This window comes from Conger conger, chromosome 4 (genome assembly GCF_963514075.1).
Source record: "Conger conger chromosome 4, fConCon1.1, whole genome shotgun sequence".
Lineage (NCBI taxonomy): Eukaryota > Metazoa > Chordata > Actinopteri > Anguilliformes > Congridae > Conger > Conger conger.
This window is the reverse complement of record NC_083763.1, coordinates 743,891-763,037: the sequence shown is the minus strand read 5'-3', so window position 1 is coordinate 763,037 and position 19,147 is coordinate 743,891.

Here is a 19,147-nt window from a genome sequence, read left to right as displayed (position 1 = left end):
AGTGTTTTATATGACCTCTGGGAACAGCTTGGCACAAAAAATACATAAGCAGCATTCACACTACATAACCAGCATTCAAACTCATTCTTTCACTCTCCAGTCACACACCTCAGAAATAAGGAGTCCAAGCACATCCCAGGTATATAGTGCAGGGAATGAAATTATCCCAGGTATACAGTGCAGGGAATGAAATTATCCCAGGTATACAGTGCAGGGAATGAAATTATCCCAGGTATACAGTGCAGGGAATGAAATTATCCCAGGTATACAGTGCAGGGAATGAAATTATCCCAGGTATACAGTGCAGGGAATGAAATTATCGGGATTCTAAATAAATGAACACAATGGACAAATGACAATGTATGAACAAATGTTTGTGTCAGTGACAAATTCAGTCTATGAGTGCTTAAATTAAGAATACAGATTGTGGTTAATTCAAAGAAATTAAGATGACTCTGGGAAAACCAGTAGATGGAACATCAGACACACTGGAGACAAAGGGCCTGCATTATAAAACATCGGACATAGTGGTGACACAGGGCCTGTATTATAAAACATCAGACATACTGGAGACACAGGGCCTGTATTATAAAACATCAGACATACTGGAGACACAGGGCCTGTATTATAAAACATCAGACATACTGGAGACACAGGGCCTGTATTATAAAACATCAGACATACTGGAGACACAGGGCCTGATTATAAAACATCAGACACACTGGAGACACAGGGCCTGTATTATAAAACATCAGACACACTGGAGACACAGGGCCTGTATTATAAAACATCAGACATACTGGAGACACAGGGTCTGTATTATAAAACATCGGACATAGTGGTGACACAGGGCCTGTATTATAAAACATCAGACATACTGGAGACACAGGGCCTGATTATAAAACATCAGACATACTGGAGACACAGGGCCTGTATTATAAAACATCAGACATACTGGAGACACAGGGCCTGATTATAAAACATCAGACACACTGGAGACACAGGGCCTGTATTATAAAACATCAGACACACTGGAGACACAGGGCCTGTATTATAAAACATCAGACATACTGGAGACACAGGGCCTGTATTATAAAACATCAGACATACTGGAGACACAGGGCCTGTATTATAAAACATCAGACATACTGGAGACACAGGGCCTGTATTATAAAACATCAGACATACTGGAGACACAGGGCCTGTATTATAAAACATCAGACATACTGGAGACACAGGGCCTGTATTATAAAACATCAGACATACTGGAGACACAGGGCCTGTATTATAAAACATCAGACATACTGGAGACACAATGCTACAAGCACAGGCTCAAAAATAACTCAAAATATAAACACAAATAACTGTCATAGCAGAAAAATAACAATTATAATGACAGACACTGTTTTCCCTCTGGGAACAGCTTGGCACAAAAAATACATAACCAGCATTCACACTACATAACCAGCATTCAAACTGAATAACCAGCATTCAAAGTGAAACTGTTTAAAGATCACTGGGTAACAGTCAGGATCAGGTTAGGGTTAGGTTTAGGGTCAGGAGTCAGGTTTATGGTTCATTTTCAACACTGCAGTGTTCAGACTCCATCAGGGATGCTGAAGGCTGTGGAAGCAAACAATAAGAACATTAAATGCTGGACTAAATTCTCAATTAATAGACTCAATGAAATAATTTCCACATTCTCCCAGTGAAATGTACGATCACCTGCATGTACACAATCATTTTCAAATTCTGGACAAACACAGAAATTGGTTCTATAGATTGCTGATAAGTGAAGTAGGATGAGTTTTCATTCTGCAGAGGATGATATTGTGATTCTCCATCAGCTTACAGAAGTAAGTGTTGTAAAAGTGCTGTTTCAGAGTCAGTTGTGTGTAAAAGTGCTGTTTCAGAGTCAGTTGTGTGTAAAAGGTCTGATTAAATACTAGATCACTGGCCTCGTGATCAAAGTACAGGACTGTTCCTTTGAGCAGTTTTCCTCAATTCCCTATTCTACAGACAGACGCGCACACACACGCACACGCACACGCACACGCACACGCACACTCACACTCACACTCACACTCACAAGCACACGCACACGCACACACAATCGCACACGCACTTCTTGATTATCTCTGTTGCCCCTGTTTGCCTACATTCGACCTGCCTGATCTGCCTGTCATTGAATAAAGACATCTATTCCGCCTGCTTCTGTGCTGTGATTGGTTCTGCAGTCCCGGCACCTGATACTATTATAGACATTCAGAATAATTTAAGGAGCTTACATTTTTAAGAACACAATCCATTTACAAAACTAGATATTTACGAAACAAGTTGAGTTCAAAATCAAGTTCAAAACCACCCCAACCTGACATTAAACCTCTTTAATTAGTTACTCAGATACTTTTATCACCTTCAGTGTCCCCCAATAGCCAAACCCTTAAATAGTTAATTTAATCTCCTCATATTCTCCTTTTCCAACCGACTTCTCAGAATGACATTAACAGCTTTATTTCAATTCATACCTTCATATTATTTATGTTAAAGATCAACTTTTCATTTACCTTTTCTTCCAACGATGGATGAACACACACTGGACGATTACCAAGAGAATAAGTGCAGTCATAGTGACAGCAAAGGCAACTCTCCATGGACGGCTTTGACACTCATCTGAAACATATATGGGTATTTTTAAATAGTTTGTTCATTCTTTCACTCTTTCACTCTCCAGTCACACACCTCAGAAATAAGGAGTCCAAGCACATCCCAGGTATACAGTGCAGGGAATGAAATTATCCCAGGTATACAGTGCAGGGAATTAAATTATCACAGGTATACAGTGCAGGGAATGAAATTATCGGGATTCTAAATAAATTAACACAATGGACAAATGACAATGTATGAACAAATGTTTGTGAGAGTCAGTGAGAAATTCAGTCGATGAGTGCTTAAATTAAGAATACAGATTGTGGTTAATTCAAAGAAATTAAGATGACTCTGGGAAAACCAGTAGATAGAACTAATGCCACACAAATAGAATGAGCTTTTGCAGAGTAACTGGAGAAATTGGTAGCACATCCACACAGTTCCAGGCATTGATCACAATGTGTGGAATAGTTTGCCAGTGCATGGAGTGGAAGCAGAAACACTGGGGGTTTTCAAGAGCAGGCTTGATACGGTGTTAGATTTTATTTAGCTGATAGGCAATTTAGGCAGTAGGTACACTTAGGGGCAGGAAAAGGCGAGCATTGCTGAATGGCCTGTCCTCACCATTACCTTATGTTATGTTATGTTATGTTATGTTATGTTATGTTATGTTATGTTATGTTATGTTATGTTATGTTATGTTATGTTATGTTATGTTATGTTATGTTATGGTCAACACGATTTCTCTTGCATGGGGTTTTTCAACGGATTCTAGCTAACTTTCGGGTGCTGAATCCAAATCTGGCATTAGCCTATCACATCAGGTTTCTGAACAGCCACACTCACGACTCACAAGTCTTCACAGCTGCAAATCACAAAAAAACATAAACAAAGACATAAAACATTTGTACAATTCTTTTAAGGCCCTGAAAGAAGTAGTTTTGATGAGAATAAACAGAATTTGCTGTTTTATCCCCACCAAGACTGCCAGACTGTATGGTCAACTTTTGTAAAATCCATGAATATGGAGCATACAGATAGCACAAAACTTGATTTGATAGAGCAAATCTGAGCTCAGCTGAAAATTTGACAAAACCAGTTTCCAAAATCCATGCAAGATAGAAATACTTTTTTTTTGTAGATCATCTGTGTGGAGTGTGTGCTGTTTGATTCTGTAAGGTCTTACTCACCATGGAGGTAAAACTCTGTCACCTTTTCATCATTGAGCTTCTGCTGCAGAACTCGACAGGTGAATCTACTGCTGCCTTCTCTCTTTATGACGACACGTGTTCTTATGACAATGAGGCCCAGGCTGTCCCTGAGTATCTCGGGTTTCTCAGTGGTGAGATTGTGACCCTCACTGTCCTGCCAGATGAGGTCAGGCTGAGGATACCAGCCTTTAGATTCACACAGCAGGCCAACCTCCCCTTCTTCATCTGCTTCCCTGAAGATCACTGGCTCAGTTCCTACAGCTGCAGAAATAGGATGTAAGTAACAGCTTATATCATCTAATAGTCTCTGCATTCATCTACATTTGCCATCATATGTTTATCCATTTCCAAAATGTCCTTCAATATAATTTTTAATAAAGTAAAACAGTCTTTTTAAAAACATTTTTAAAAGTCAAGAATGTTTATAATGACTTTTCTGTAGTATACTAGCATACCAGACAAAGCATCAAACGCATGTCCGAGTCGATCCTCAAGTCTCTGGGCTAGAGTCTGAGTCAAGCCTCAAGTCTCTGGGCTAGAGTCCGAGTCAAGCCTCAAGTCTCTGGGCTAGAGTCTGAGTCAAGTCTCAAGTCGCTGGGCTAGAGTCTGAGTCAAGCCTCAAGTCTCTGGGCTAGAGTCTGAGTCAAGCCTCAAGTCTCTGGGCTAGAGTCCGAGTCAAGCCTCAAGTCTCTGGGCTAGAGTCTGAGTCAAGCCTCAAGTCTCTAGGCTAGAGTCTGAGTCAAGCCTCAAGTCTCTGGGCTAGAGTCCGAGTCAAGCCTCAAGTCTCTGGGCTAGAGTCTGAGTCAAGCCTCAAGTCTCTGGGCTAGAGTCCGAGTCAAGCCTCAAGTCTCTGGGCTAGAGTCCGAGTCAAGCCTCAAGTCTCTGGGCTAGAGTCCGAGTCAAGCCTCAAGTCTCTGGGCTAGAGTCTGAGTCAAGCCTCAAGTCTCTGGGCTAGAGTCTGAGTCAAGCCTCAAGTCTCCAGAATGCTGCAGCCTAAACAGTAAATGAATCATGATTGCTATGCTAGTTGAAGTTATAGAAACTAGAAGTTTAGATTTTGTATATGACATCACATGTCTGACAGCTGAAGAAACAGTATTATCAGGGGCACACTCAAAAAAGAAAGTTATGTAATTTATCCATATATCAATGAACTACCACACCTGAGCCAACATTTTGGCAAAGCCTTTCTCAAGATGGCTGGTGAGGTAGTTCATTGATATATTACATTATTGGCATCTGGCAGACGCTCTTATCCAGAGTGACGTACAGTTGATTAGACTAAGCAGCTCCCCTGGAGCAATGCAGGATTAAGGGCCTTGCTCAAGGGCCCAACGGCTGTGCAAATTTTATTGTGGCTACACCGGGATTAGAACCATTGACCTTGTGTGTCCCAGTCATTTACCGTAAACAACTACGCTACAGGCCGCCCTATATATCAATAAATAAGATAAAATAAATAACCATTCTACACCGTGTGACTCATGTGACATAATGTAAACATTACATGGGCCTGCAATTTAAGGTGAGGATCAATAACAAACTAGGGGCCTGTTACATGGACACAGATTAAGATCAATCCTGGACTAAATGCAGCTTTGTATGGAGAATCTCTCATTTAATTTAGCCTAGGACTAGGCTTAATCTGCATCTGCGACTTAATAATGATTATAACTTTATTTGTAAAATTAGAGTGTTGAAAGCCAATACTTGCGCTTTCTGAAGATACTCTTACTTTTTTTATTTTTAAATGAAAGGTAAGTGTTAATCATTCAAGAAAATGAGTTCTAGATATTTTTTTGCAAGAAATCGGGAGCTATGAAAACCTAGCTAGAATCCTATGGAATGCCATTAACCAATGCATAGTGCACTTAAATAATAAATTATTTCTAAACCATGTGCAACTACAGTACAGGCCAAACTTGGGTTCTACAGCTTTTAATGCCAATGTCTATTACAAACTAAAATACATACAGTCCATATTTGTATGACACTGGAATAACAGTCAAGGTCCACGACATAACGTCACATTCAAAATGACTCACTGTCCTGCTTGCATATGGAGCTGAAAGATCACGGTTTTTAAATAGTGCAGCTCTTTGCTCATGTCAACTTCTGTTTTCTGTTTCCTGATTTTCTGTGTCCTAGTGTTTCCGTCTCCTAGTGTTTCTGTCTCCTAGTGTTTATGTTTCCTAGTGTTTCCGTCTCCTAGTGTTTCTGTCTCCTAGTGTTTCCGTCTCGTGTCCCTCTGTGACCACCATAGTCTGTTTTCAGTTTCATTCCCTCATTCATTTTTTCCACCGGTTTCATTTCCTGTCTCCGCCTCCCCACTCCTTATATCAGTCCACATTCAGTTCATCTGTTTCTCATTGTCTGTCAATCAGTTAGTCTATTTAAACCTGTCCTTTTCAGTTTCTTGATGCGAGTTTGTCTTTCTGTGTTTCTGATCCCGACCCCGGTTCTAGCTTCCCCGTACCTGTTCCGTTCTGGATATTTTGTTCATGACCCCTGCCTGCTCTTTGGACACTCTCTTTGGATTACGATTTCTGTACCTCTGCCCCATTTTGACTGACCACCCGGTTTTTTAACTGTTGCCTGCCTGTTTGGATTACGCTCTGTCTGCCCCTTCATTGCCATTTCACTGCTTCCCTGAGTCTGTGTCTGTTTTAACCAAGGATTATTTAGAATATAAATCATTGAAAAATAATGATTGGTTGTGAAATTTTTCATAGCTTATTTTTCAGGAGTCATTATTGACGAGTCTGAGTCGAGTCTGGAGTCTGTGTTTGTTTGAGTCCCCATCTTTGTAACATACAGTGTGAAGGGAGCATCTCTTAACCTCAAAACCCCAAAATGGCACTGACCTCTTACTTCCAGTGAAACCATGATGCGGTAATTATTGTCAGACTTGGACTGAATGCGACATGAATACTGCCCCTCATCAGAGACCTGGACCCTGCCCAGCCTCAGAGACGTATTGCCCTTCCTCAGTTCCTCAGGGAAGAGTGCGGTCCTTCCGCTGTACGATGGGTTCTGGTGCTCATTCCTGCTCTCTCCCAGAAGGTAGAGATGCACCACTCGGTCTCTGTGCTGCGGTCTGAACCACTCTATGCGCATATCCTCTGCACTTATGTTGGGTTTGAGGTGAGTGGAAAGGACAACATCTTCACCAACTATAGCAATGACAAAACCAGCTGGACCCAGAAGCTGGAACATCTCTGCAGAAAGAAAGAGCACACACTAAGACTACTGCTGGACCAGCTACAGACCAACACTGTAGTCCTGCTCCAGCTACAGACTAACACTGCAGTCCTGCTCCAGCTACAGACCGACACTGCAGTCCTGCACCAGCTACAGACCGACACTGCAGTCCTGCTCCAGCTACAGACCAACACTGCAGTCCTGCTCCAGCTACAGACCAACACAGCAGTCCTGCTCCAGCTACAGACCAACACTGCAGTCCTGCTCCAGCTACAGACCAACACTGCAGTCCTGCTCCAGCTACAGACCGACACTGCAGTCCTACTCCAGCTACAGACCGACACAGCAGCCCTGCACCAGCTACAGACCAACACTGCAGTCCTGCTCCAGCTACAGACAGACACTGCAGTCCTGCTCCAGCTACAGACCAACACTGCAGCCCTGCACCAGCTACAGACCAACACTGCAGCCCTGCTCCAGCTACAGACCAACACTGCAGTCATGCACCAGCTACAGACCAACACTGCAGTCCTGCTCCAGCTACAGACCAACACTGCAGTCCTGCTCCAGCTACAGACCAACACTGCAGTCCTGCTCCAGCTACAGACCAACACTGCAGTCCTGCTCCAGCTACAGACCAACACAGCAGTCCTGCACTACTCAACTCCAGGTCCTGCGTTTTGTCTAAAGATCTGAAACCATTCAGTGTGACAAATATGCAATAATAGAGGAAATCAGGAAGTGGCAAATACTTTCTCACAGCACTATACCTCAGGTAACTGACTGTAAGCCTTCTCCAAATCCCGAAGGCTCACGGCCATGTTCACTGGGGTGTCTTGTGGGAAGTGCTGGGAGGAGATGTTAATCTAAGTGTGTTAAATGTAAGTGTGTAAACAAAGCAAGCAGAAATTAAAGGGTCATCTGTGCTTATAGCTGGAATTTATACCTCAGGTTTAAACCTCTAGAACACAGAACTGGAACAGCTAATCCTTATTTCACAGTTTGTACTGTACTGTAGTTCACATTTGCGTAGCTGGTCCAGTTGTAATGCAGTTCATTCCATGCAATTTTACTGATGTATGATATAAACTGTTATATTGCAGTGAGCATATTCTGTACCTGATCTGGAGGTCTGGTGGAAAATCAGGAGAATCAAATACGGGCACATTGACCAACCAGTCTTCATCTCTGGAAGAGACACATACCCATGAGTAAATGACTGTGTAAATGATTGTGTAAATTACAAACACAGTGTTTATGCATCTGATTTGAAGCCAAAATAGGGCCCAAAGCTGAAAGTGGAAGTTGAGAACATTTTTGCATTTAATCTTTTAATCATTTTAACAACTACATTTCAACCCAAATTCAACATGAAATTATGAATAATATTTCATACTGAAATGTGGTTGTAATGTGGTCGTTGAAACAGCATCACCTGAACTTTCACTTTATGCCACTGTATGTTCGATATGAACATTGGTTCAACATTTAAACAGCGTTGTATTGCTGTGTAGGAACCACAACTCCCACAATCCCACAGGACAATTCCGCGACGTCCATCCCGCATGACGTCTAGCTTGGTTCAGCCAATCCCGTTATGGCGGGAGCAATAAACTTTCCCGTATAAGAGCAAGACATGTTCTCAGGATCCTTCTCTCCTTCTCTTTTCTCCTCTTCTGCTCTTCCTCGACGCACCCCTTTTGGCCATTCGCTTCAGCTCATCTGCTCCGAGACTCGGACAGAGGCTGAATGCTGCACAGCGCACTACCAGGCCTACGGACACACCCAGTTACCTCGCGGTAACTTCGTGGCCTATAACCTACGCGGAACGCTACATCAGTTTACCCCTGCAAAGCTCACTAAGGAAGAACATCAACAAACTTTTCCACCCGGAAAAAGGACCAGCGAACATCCTTCCAGCAACCGAGCGGACCAGACAGCAACGCGCGGCTAAGACAGGAACACCCCAGCCTGCGCATCTCTCCAGTACATTCACAGCACCATCGCGGCTCCTACAAGGACAGCACGTCTTTTGGATCCAGCAATGCGTATGGACTCAGTAAGACAACAAGCATTCAGGCATAGCCAGTGTTTAGTTTAGTCTTAACTGCTTTTGTGAATCTGTGTTCTATATTTGCCGTCTTATCATTGGAATGTATTTTGTTAGCTATATATATATATTTGAGAGCCCTGTATATATATATATATATATATATATATATATATATATATATAGCTCTCAAGTTTCATGAGAAACTCAGAGTGAGATTGCAAATCAGGGCTGGAGCAAATCGACATTGTGTATGTTTTGGTCGCAGAGGCCCCTTGGCCGAATCCACTTCTCCCAATTATAATTTAGTTTATAATTAAGTTTATAATTGAGTTTATATAAACTATATAAACTATAATTTAGTTTATAATTTAGTTTATAATTTAGTTTATATGAACTATATAAACTATAATTGAGTTTATATAAACTATATAAACTATAATTGAGTTTATATAAACTATATAAACTATAATTTAGTTTATAATTTAGTTTATAATTTAGTTTATATAAACTATAATTTAGTTTATAATTTAGTTTATATAAACTATAATTTAGTTTATAATTTAGTTTATATGAACTATATAAACTATAATTGAGTTTATAATTGAGTTTATATAAACTATATAAACTATAATTAAGTTTATAATTAAGTTCATAATTAAGTTTATAATTAAGTTTATAATTGAGTTTATATAAACTATATAAACTATAATTAAGTTTATAATTAAGTTTATATACTATAATTTCGTTTATAATTAAGTTTATAATTTAGTTTATATAAACTATAATTTAGTTTATAATTTAGTTTATATTTAAGTTTATATAAACTATAATTTAGTTTATAAATTAGTTCATAATTTAGTTCATAATTAAGTTTATATAAACTATATAAACTATAATTTAGTTTATAATTGAGTTTAATTGAGTTTATATAAACTATATAAACTATCATTAAGTTTATAATTAAGTTCATAATTAAGTTTATAATTACGTTTATAATTGAGTTTATATAAACTATATAAACTATAATTAGGTTTATAATTAAGTTTATAATTGAGTTTATATAAACTGTAATTTAGTTTATAATTTAGTTCATAATTTAGTTTATATAAACTATAATTTAGTTTATAATTTAGTTTATATAAACTATATAAACTATAATTTAGTTTATAATTTAGTTTATATTTAAGTTTATATAAACTATAATTTAGTTTATAAATTCGTTTATAATTTAGTTCATAATTAAGTTTATATAAACTATATAAACTATAATTTAGTTTATAATTTAGTTTATAATTTAGTACATAATTAAGTTTATATAAACTATAATTTAGTTTATAATTTAGTTTATAATTAAGTTTATAATTGACCAGCACAAATAAAACATAGCCACTTTTACCTCCGCTCTCCTTGTCTGCAACAGAAAGGGGTTAATTTAAGGACCAAGTCCTGTAATTCCATGCAGCCTTAAAGTGTCATTTCAGAGTAACTAGATTACCTTGATCAAAGGTTTTTAAATTATTAATTTAACTACAGTGTCAAGAAAAATGCTAACAAACATTGGCACAAGTTTTTTACTTTTCATACAGTGGTGTGAAAAAGTGTTTGCCCCTTCCCGATTTCTTATTTTTTTGCATGTTTGTCACACTTAAATGTTTCAGCTCATCAAACAAATTTAAATATTATTCAGACAACACAAGTAAACACAAAATGCAGTTTTTAAATGAAGGTTTTTATTATTAAGGGAGAAAAAAAATCCAAACCTACCTGTGTGAAAAAGTGATTGCCCCCCGTTAAAACAACTTCACTGTGGTTTATCAAACCTGAGTTCAATTTCTCTAGCCACACCCAGGCCTGATTACTGCCACACTTGTTCTCAATCAAGAAATCACTTAAATAGGACCTGCCTGACAGTGAAGTAGACCAAATGATCCTCAAAAGCTAGACATCATGCTGAGATCTAAAGAAATTCAGGAACAAATGAGAAAGATCTCAATTACTTTCTATCAGAATGATGAGTTCATGCTTGAAAACCCTCCTATGTGGCTGAATTACAACAATTCTGTAAAGATGAGTGGGCCAAAATTCCTCCACAGCGCTGTAAGAGACTCATTGCAAGTTATCGCAAACGCTTGATTGCAGTTGTTGCTGCTAAGGGTGGCCCAACCAGTTATTAGGTTTAGGGGGCAAACACTTTTTCACACCACTGTATGTACCTTGGGCTCTTGTGCTGTTAGGCCGCCCACAGAAGATGGGCCAAAAAAATGTGTAATGCCACTTGTGGACTGGAGTGCCTGCTCTTTAGCCTGATGTCCTTTGCTTTTAATATGTCTCTGTACATCTGTTACACCTTGATGGGCACAGGAGTTCTCATTCCTGCAGACAGAGCACCAGTAGTAGGAGCTGGTGGTGCCTACGGTGATGAATGGCCATTTTGCTGACCATTCACTTTTAAACGGGGCAGCTTCACTGAATGCCTTCTTTTTAACTGTTTTTGCAGTCCGATTTGCCATCTCCTCTGCCCTCTCCTCCACTCTCTCCCCTACAGTCTCCACTGTCACTCTCTCCCCTACAGTCTCCACTGTCTCTCTCCTCTACAGTCTCCACTGTCACTCTCTCCTCTACAGTCTCCACTGTCACTCTCTCCCCTACAGTCTCCACTGTCACTCTCTCCTCTACAGTCTCCACTGTCACTCTCTCCCCTACAGTCTCCACTGTCACTCTCTCCCCTACAGTCTCCACTGTCACTCTCTCCCCTACAGTCTCCACTGTCTCTCTCCTCTACAGTCTCCACTGTCACTCTCTCCTCTACAGTCTCCACTGTCACTCTCCCCTACAGTCTCCCCTACAGTCTCCACTGTCACTCTCTCCCCTACAGTCTCCACTGTCACTCTCTCCCCTACAGTCTCCACTGTCACTCTCTCCTCTACAGTCTCCACTGTCACTCTCTCCTCTAGTCTCCACTGTCACTCTCTCCTCTACAGTCTCCCCTACAGTCTCCACTGTCACTCTCTCCTCTACAGTCTCCACTGTCACTCTCTCCCCTACAGTCTCCACTGTCACTCTCTCCCCTACAGTCTCCACTGTCACTCTCTCCTCTACAGTCTCCACTGTCACTCTCTCCTCTAGTCTCCACTGTCACTCTCTCCTCTACAGTCTCCACTGTCACTCTCTCCTCTACAGTCTCCACTGTCACTCTCTCCTCTACAGTCTCCACTGTCACTCTCTCCTCTAGTCTCCACTGTCACTCTCTCCTCTACAGTCTCCACTGTCACTCTCTCCTCTACAGTCTCCACTGTCACTCTCTCCTCTACAGTCTCCACTGTCACTCTCTCCTCTACAGTCTCCACTGTCACTCTCTCCTCTACAGTCTCCACTGTCACTCTCTCCTCTACAGTCTCCACTGTCACTCTCTCCTCTACAGTCTCCCCTACAGTCTCCACTGTCACTCTCTCCCCTACAGTCTCCACTGTCACTCTCTCCCCTACAGTCTCCACTGTCACTCTCTCCCCTACAGTCTCCACTGTCACTCTCTCCTCTACAGTCTCCACTGTCACTCTCTCCTCTACAGTCTCCACTGTCACTCTCTCCCCTACAGTCTCCTCTACAGTCTCCACTGTCACTCTCTCCCCTACAGTCTCCACTGTCACTCTCTCCCCTACAGTCTCCACTGTCACTCTCTCCTCTACAGTCTCCACTGTCACTCTCTCCTCTACAGTCTCCACTGTCTCTCTCCTCTACAGTCTCCACTGTCTCTCTCCTCTACAGTCTCCACTGTCACTCTCTCCCCTACAGTCTCCACTGTCACTCTCTCCCCTACAGTCTCCACTGTCACTCTCTCCCCTACAGTCTCCACTGTCTCTCTCCTCTACAGTCTCCACTGTCACTCTCTCCCCTACAGTCTCCACTGTCACTCTCTCCCCTACAGTCTCCACTGTCACTCTCTCCTCTACAGTCTCCCTCGCTGTATTCTCCTGTCTCAGTCGCTGCCTCTTCCACCATTTTTACATTTACATTTTAGTCATTTGGCAGACGTTTTTAATCCAAAGCGACTTACAAGTGCATAGGTTCTACCACAAGTCAAAGCATCACATCCAGAACTAGGAAAATACACCTGGACTGCTGTTCTAAACATATAGTCGTCATCATAAGTGCAATTTTATTTTTTATTTTTTTTTGGGGGGGGGGGTTAGACAGGGATAGGGGTATCAGAAGGGGGGGGCAGGGTAAATCAGGAGGGGGGGACTAAGGTAGAGTTTGAAGAGGTGTGTTTTGAGTCTGCGTCGAAATAGGGGGAGGGATTCTGCTGTCCTGACAGCGGTAGGCAAGTCATTCCACCACTGAGGAACCAGAACGGAAAACAGGCGTGAACGTGCAGCTCGACCGCCAGGTGCCCGTAGAGAGGGAATCGTAAGGCGACCAGAGCTGGCAGACCGGAGTGGTCTAGCTGGGGAGTAGGGAGTGATCAGGGATTGTATGTAATGTGGGGCAGTCCCCTTAGCAGCCTGAAATGCCAACACTAGGGCCTTGAATCGGATGCGTGCGGCAATAGGAAGCCAGTGGAGGCCAATGAGAAGCGGAGTGACATGAGCCGACCTGGGCTGACTGGTGATCAAGCGGGCTGCAGCATTCTGGATCGGCTGGAGGGGCTTGATGGCGCACGCTGGGAGACCGGCTAGGAGGGAGTTGCAGTAATCCAGGCGGGAAATGACGAGCGCCTGGACTAGGAGCTGGGTGGCTTTCTCCGTCAGGAGATGACGGATGCGGCGTATATTAAACAGAAAGAACCTGCAGGTTTTGGCAGTGGAGGATACTTGTGGAGCCAGGGTGAGGCAGTTATCAAGAGTCACCCCAAGATTCTTTGCCGTACGGGAGGAGGAAACTACAAAGTCCTCCACAGTCAGTGAGAGGTCGATTGACGGAGAGGACTTAGCAGGGATGTAGAGAAGCTCAGTTTTGGCAAGGTTGAGCTTCAGGTGATGGGAAGTCATCCATGCAGAGATATCAGCCAAGCAGGCAGAGATCTGTGTGGTGATTTGGGTGTCGGGGGGGAAGGAAATGAAGAGTTGGGTGTCATCAGCGTAGGAGTGATAAGAGAAGCCGTGGGAAGAGATAACAGAACCAAGAGACATGGTGTATAGCGAGAAGAGGAGAGGCCCAAGAACCGAGCCCTGCGGGACTCCAGTTCGTAGGGGTTGAGGGTCGGAGAGTGCGCCCCTCCAAGTCACCTGGTAGGAGCGACCAGAGAGGTAGGAGGAAAACCAAGCGAGTGCAGAACCTGTGACACCCATCCCAGACAGCGATGAGAGCAGAATCTCATGGTTGACTGTATCGAAGGCGGCCGACAGGTCGAGGAAGATGAGGACAGAGGAGAGGGATTTTGCTTTAGCAGAGTGGAGTGCCTCAGTGACCACGAGCAGGGCGGTTTCAGTGGAGTGGCCACTCTTGAAGCCAGACTGGTTGGGGTCATGGAGATTGTTGTGGAGAAGATAAGTGGACAGTTGGGAGCAGACCGCCCGTTCCAGGGTTTTAGCGAGAAAGGGAAGAAGAGAGACAGGCCGGTAGTTGTTCAGGGCAGAGGGATCGAGAGTAGGTTTTTTGAGGAGGGGAGTGACTCTGGCCCTCTTCAGGGAAGAGGGCATGGTGCCGGAAGAGAGGGAGGTGTTGATTAGAGAGGAGAGAAAAGGGAGAATGTCCTCAGATATAGATTGTAGGAGGGGAGAGGGGATGGGGTCGAGAGGACAGGTGGTTGGGCGGTGGGAAGTAAGGAGTTTCAGCGTGTCGGCGTAAGAGAGGGGAGAAAAGGAGGTTAGGGAGTTGAGGAGGGTAGGAGGGTCAGCAGGGGTGGAGGGTTGGGAGAAGGAATTGCGAATAGCATCGACCTTCTTTTCAAAGAAGGAGACAAAGTCATCAGGTGTGAGTGATGAGGGGGGTGGGGGGGGGAGGGGGGGCCAGAAGAGAGGAGAAAGTTGAAAACAGTTTGCGGGGATTAGAGGCGGCCGCGTTAATTTTCGAGTGAAAGAAGGAAGATTTAGCTAGAGAGACAGAGGAATGGAAAGATGATAAGAGGGCATGGAAGGAAGCCATATCACTGGGGAGACAGGACCTTTTCCATTTTCTCTCCGCCGCCCGCAGTTCGGTTAGGACAGCTCGTAGAGCATCAGAAAGCCAAGGACTGGGGGGGGAGGCCCGAGCTAGTTTGGTGGTGAGGGGACACAGAGAGTCAAAGGAAGATGAGAGGGAGGACATGAGAGTTGTAGCCGCATCATCGGGAGACAGTCGAGAGAAAGACTCCGCAGATGGTAGGGAGGAGAGGATTGTAGATGAGAGGGTGGAGGAAGACAGGTGGCGTAGGTTCCGTCGACAGGTGACAGTGGATGGTGGGAGAGATGGATGGGTGTTAGAGGAGAGTGGAAGAGAGAAAGAGATGAAGGAGTGGTCAGATATATGGAGTGGTGTTACAGAGAGGTTGGTTGTTGTGCAGCTCCTTGTGAAGATGAGGTCAAGAAGGTTGCCTGCTTTGTGGGTGGGAGGGGAAAGAGTGAGGGTAAGGTCAAAAGAAGAGAGGAGGGAGAGAAAGGTAGACTGGGTGGACTCTGAGTTGAGGTTGAAGTCACCCAGGAGGATCAGGGGGGTGTCATTGACAGGTGAGGAGCTGAGGAGGATGTCCATCTCATCCAAAAAGTTCCCCAGAGGACCCGGGGGGCGATAAACAACAATGATAAACAGTTTGCACGGCAGAGTAACAGAAACCGCATGAAATTCAAAAGAGGAGAAGGAGAGGGATGAGGAGAAGACACTAGATCTCCATGAGGATGAGATTAGGAGACCTGTGCCACCTCCTCTGCCAGAGGATCTGGGTGTGTGGGAAAAAGAGAAGGCAGAGGAAAGGGCAGCCGGGGTGGCCGTGTTCTCAGGTGAGAGCCACGTTTCAGTTAAAGCCAGAAAGTCAAGGTTGAGGTGGGAGGCATAGGCAGATATGAAGTCTGCTTTCTGGACGGCGGACTGGCAGTTCCAGAGGCCACCAGCCACACAGAGATCAATACCAGGGGATCTGGGAGGGAAGATGAGGTTAGAGATATTCTGCCCATGTTGGCGGGAGGCGAACCTCCTACCTGACTGGGACCTGGGGAGAGGAGAGAGGACAGGGATGGGAAGGAAACACATGGAGGGAACTAGGGAGGACAAGAGGAATACTACACAGTGGAATGAGGGCAGGCAGCAAAAACAAAATCAAACATCAGGCTCTCGGACAGCCTCGATGGACGCCCGTAGATAGACGCCCGTAGATAGACGCCCGTAGATAGACGCCCGTAGATAGACGCCCGTAGATAGACGCCCGTAGATAGACGCCCGTAGATAGACGCCCGTAGATAGACGCCCGTAGATAGACGCCCGTAGATAGACGCCCGTAGATAGACGCCCGTAGATAGACGCCCGTAGATAGACGCCCGTAGATAGACGCCCGTAGATAGACGCCCGTAGATAGACGCCCGTAGATAGACGCCCGTAGATAGACGCCCGTAGATAGACGCCCGTAGATAGACGCCCGTAGATAGACGCCCGTAGATAGACGCCCGTAGATAGACGCCCGTAGATAGACGCCCGTAGATAGACGCCCGTAGATAGACGCCCGTAGATAGACGCCCGTAGATAGACGCCCGTAGATAGACGCCCGTAGATAGACGCCCGTAGATAGACGCCCGTAGATAGACGCCCGCGACTTTGTACGCCCGCGACTTTGTACGCCCGCGACTTTGTACGCCCGCGACTTTGTACGCCCGCGACTTTGTACGCCCGCGACTTTGTACGCCCGCGACTTTGTACGCCCGCGACTTTGTACGCCCGCGACTTTGTACGCCCGCGACTTTGTACGCCCGCGACTTTGTACGCCCGCGACTTTGTACGCCCGCGACTTTGTACGCCCGCGACTTTGTACGCCCGCGACTTTGTACGCCCGCGACTTTGTACGCCCGCGACTTTGTACGCCCGCGACTTTGTACGCCCGCGACTTTGTACGCCCGCGACTTTGTACGCCCGCGACTTTGTACGCCCGCGACTTTGTACGCCCGCGACTTTGTACGCCCGCGACTTTGTACGCCCGCGACTTTGTACGCCCGCGACTTTGTACGCCCGCGACTTTGTACGCCCGCGACTTTGTACGCCCGCGACTTTGTACGCCCGCGACTTTGTACGCCCGCGACTTTGTACGCCCGCGACTTTGTACGCCCGCGACTTTGTACGCCCGCGACTTTGTACGCCCGCGACTTTGTACGCCCGCGACTTTGTACGCCCGCGACTTTGTACGCCCGCGACTTTGTACGCCCGCGACTTTGTACGCCCGCGACTTTGTACGCCCGCGACTTTGTACGCCCGCGACTTTGTACGCCCGCGACTTTGTACGCCCGCGACTTTGTACGCCCGCGACTTTGTACGCCCGCGACTTTGTACGCCCGCGACTTTGTACGCCCGCGACTTTGTACGCCCGCGACTTCGTACGCCGGGGCAAGTAGCCGAGGCTGCCGCACACAGCTGCCGCTGGTGTGCTACACAACTGCTTAAATAACCCTGACGCTGAATACAGAAAATGCAACCAACCCACTGCAGAACAATAATGCACACTGAAGTGAGTTCAGGTGTGCCAGTACTAATAGCCTGAGCAGGGTGCAAAGTATTGGCTCCTCCTACAACAAAAGCTGTGGCCTGCCAGCCAGTAAAACAATAGCCTAACTTAATAGCCTAGCTTACCTGAGAGAAACAAACACCTAACCCAGTTTCACTGAATCTAAATAAACACCACTTGTAATAGCTAACAAACAAACAAGTACACAACAGAACACTATAATGACAACTAAACTGAATTTAGAATCAGCAAGCAAACAAATAATATTTAACTAATCCAGGAGAAAATGCAACCAACCCACTGCAGAACAATAATGCACACCATCTCCTCTGACCTGGGGCTTTTCAGCGGGCTGGCTGTTTGCTGCCCAGAATGACAGAATGTTCTTTTGCTTCTTCCCTGACATCTCAAAATAGACAAATGCAAACAGTAAAAAATAGTCATACTGTCTGTTCATTGTTTACTCTTTACACATCAGCAGGAGCAATGCATCAATAAAGGGTGTGCCGCCTTAAAATATTGAGTCGAAAAAATCTACAACATAAATCAACCATGATAAATATGAAATAAATTTATTAAATACTTAGTGTTTTTCTTGTAAATGTCTGGTAGACTGTAAACCCCTGTCAGTAAACATTTAAATTCGAATTAACATCAATTATCTCATTTTCGCAGGGGCATCTTTTACATTACATTGCATTATTGGCATTTGGCAGACGCTCTTATCCAGAGCGACGTACAACAAAGTGCATATCCATAACCAGGGATAAGTGCGCTGAAAGACCCTAGAGAGAAGTACAATTTCAATTGCTACCCGCACAAACAAACAAATAAATAAACAAACAAACAACAAAGCAAAAGTGACCAACCTTAACTATCCTTAACTATCCTTTTCATTGGCTGCACAAGCAAAACATAAGGAATTGCATTTAAACTTTCATATTCGCGCACATTTAAGCAATGTCCCCAAACATAGGCTAATAGCAGCTAGTAGCTCACGTTAAGTTGGCATAAAATTCTTCGACATGGGAAGTTAAAAACCATTGGGACTTTGTATTGCAGCCAAACACTACAATTCATAGGAAAAAATGACGTGACACATGAAATATGTCGAAGTTTTCAACTGAAACAATATTTTACTATTTAAAACGTACTAACTTACTGGAGCGTTGTTCGCAGTATACCTGCCTTTCTGAGCGTGCAGGTGCAGAGTGGGACAAACGCGGAAGATCCTCACTGTAACCCCGCCTACCGGCCAGACGGGTAAAGATCACCAAAAAATGTCAAAAGATCCTCAAGTGTCCAAAGGTGGCTCCAAATCCAACGTGACTGCTTTTAAAATCATGTGTATTTCCGTGTAGTGGGTTTTATCCCTTCTCGGCCGAGAAAAGACAGGTGTGGCGTGTGAGCGTG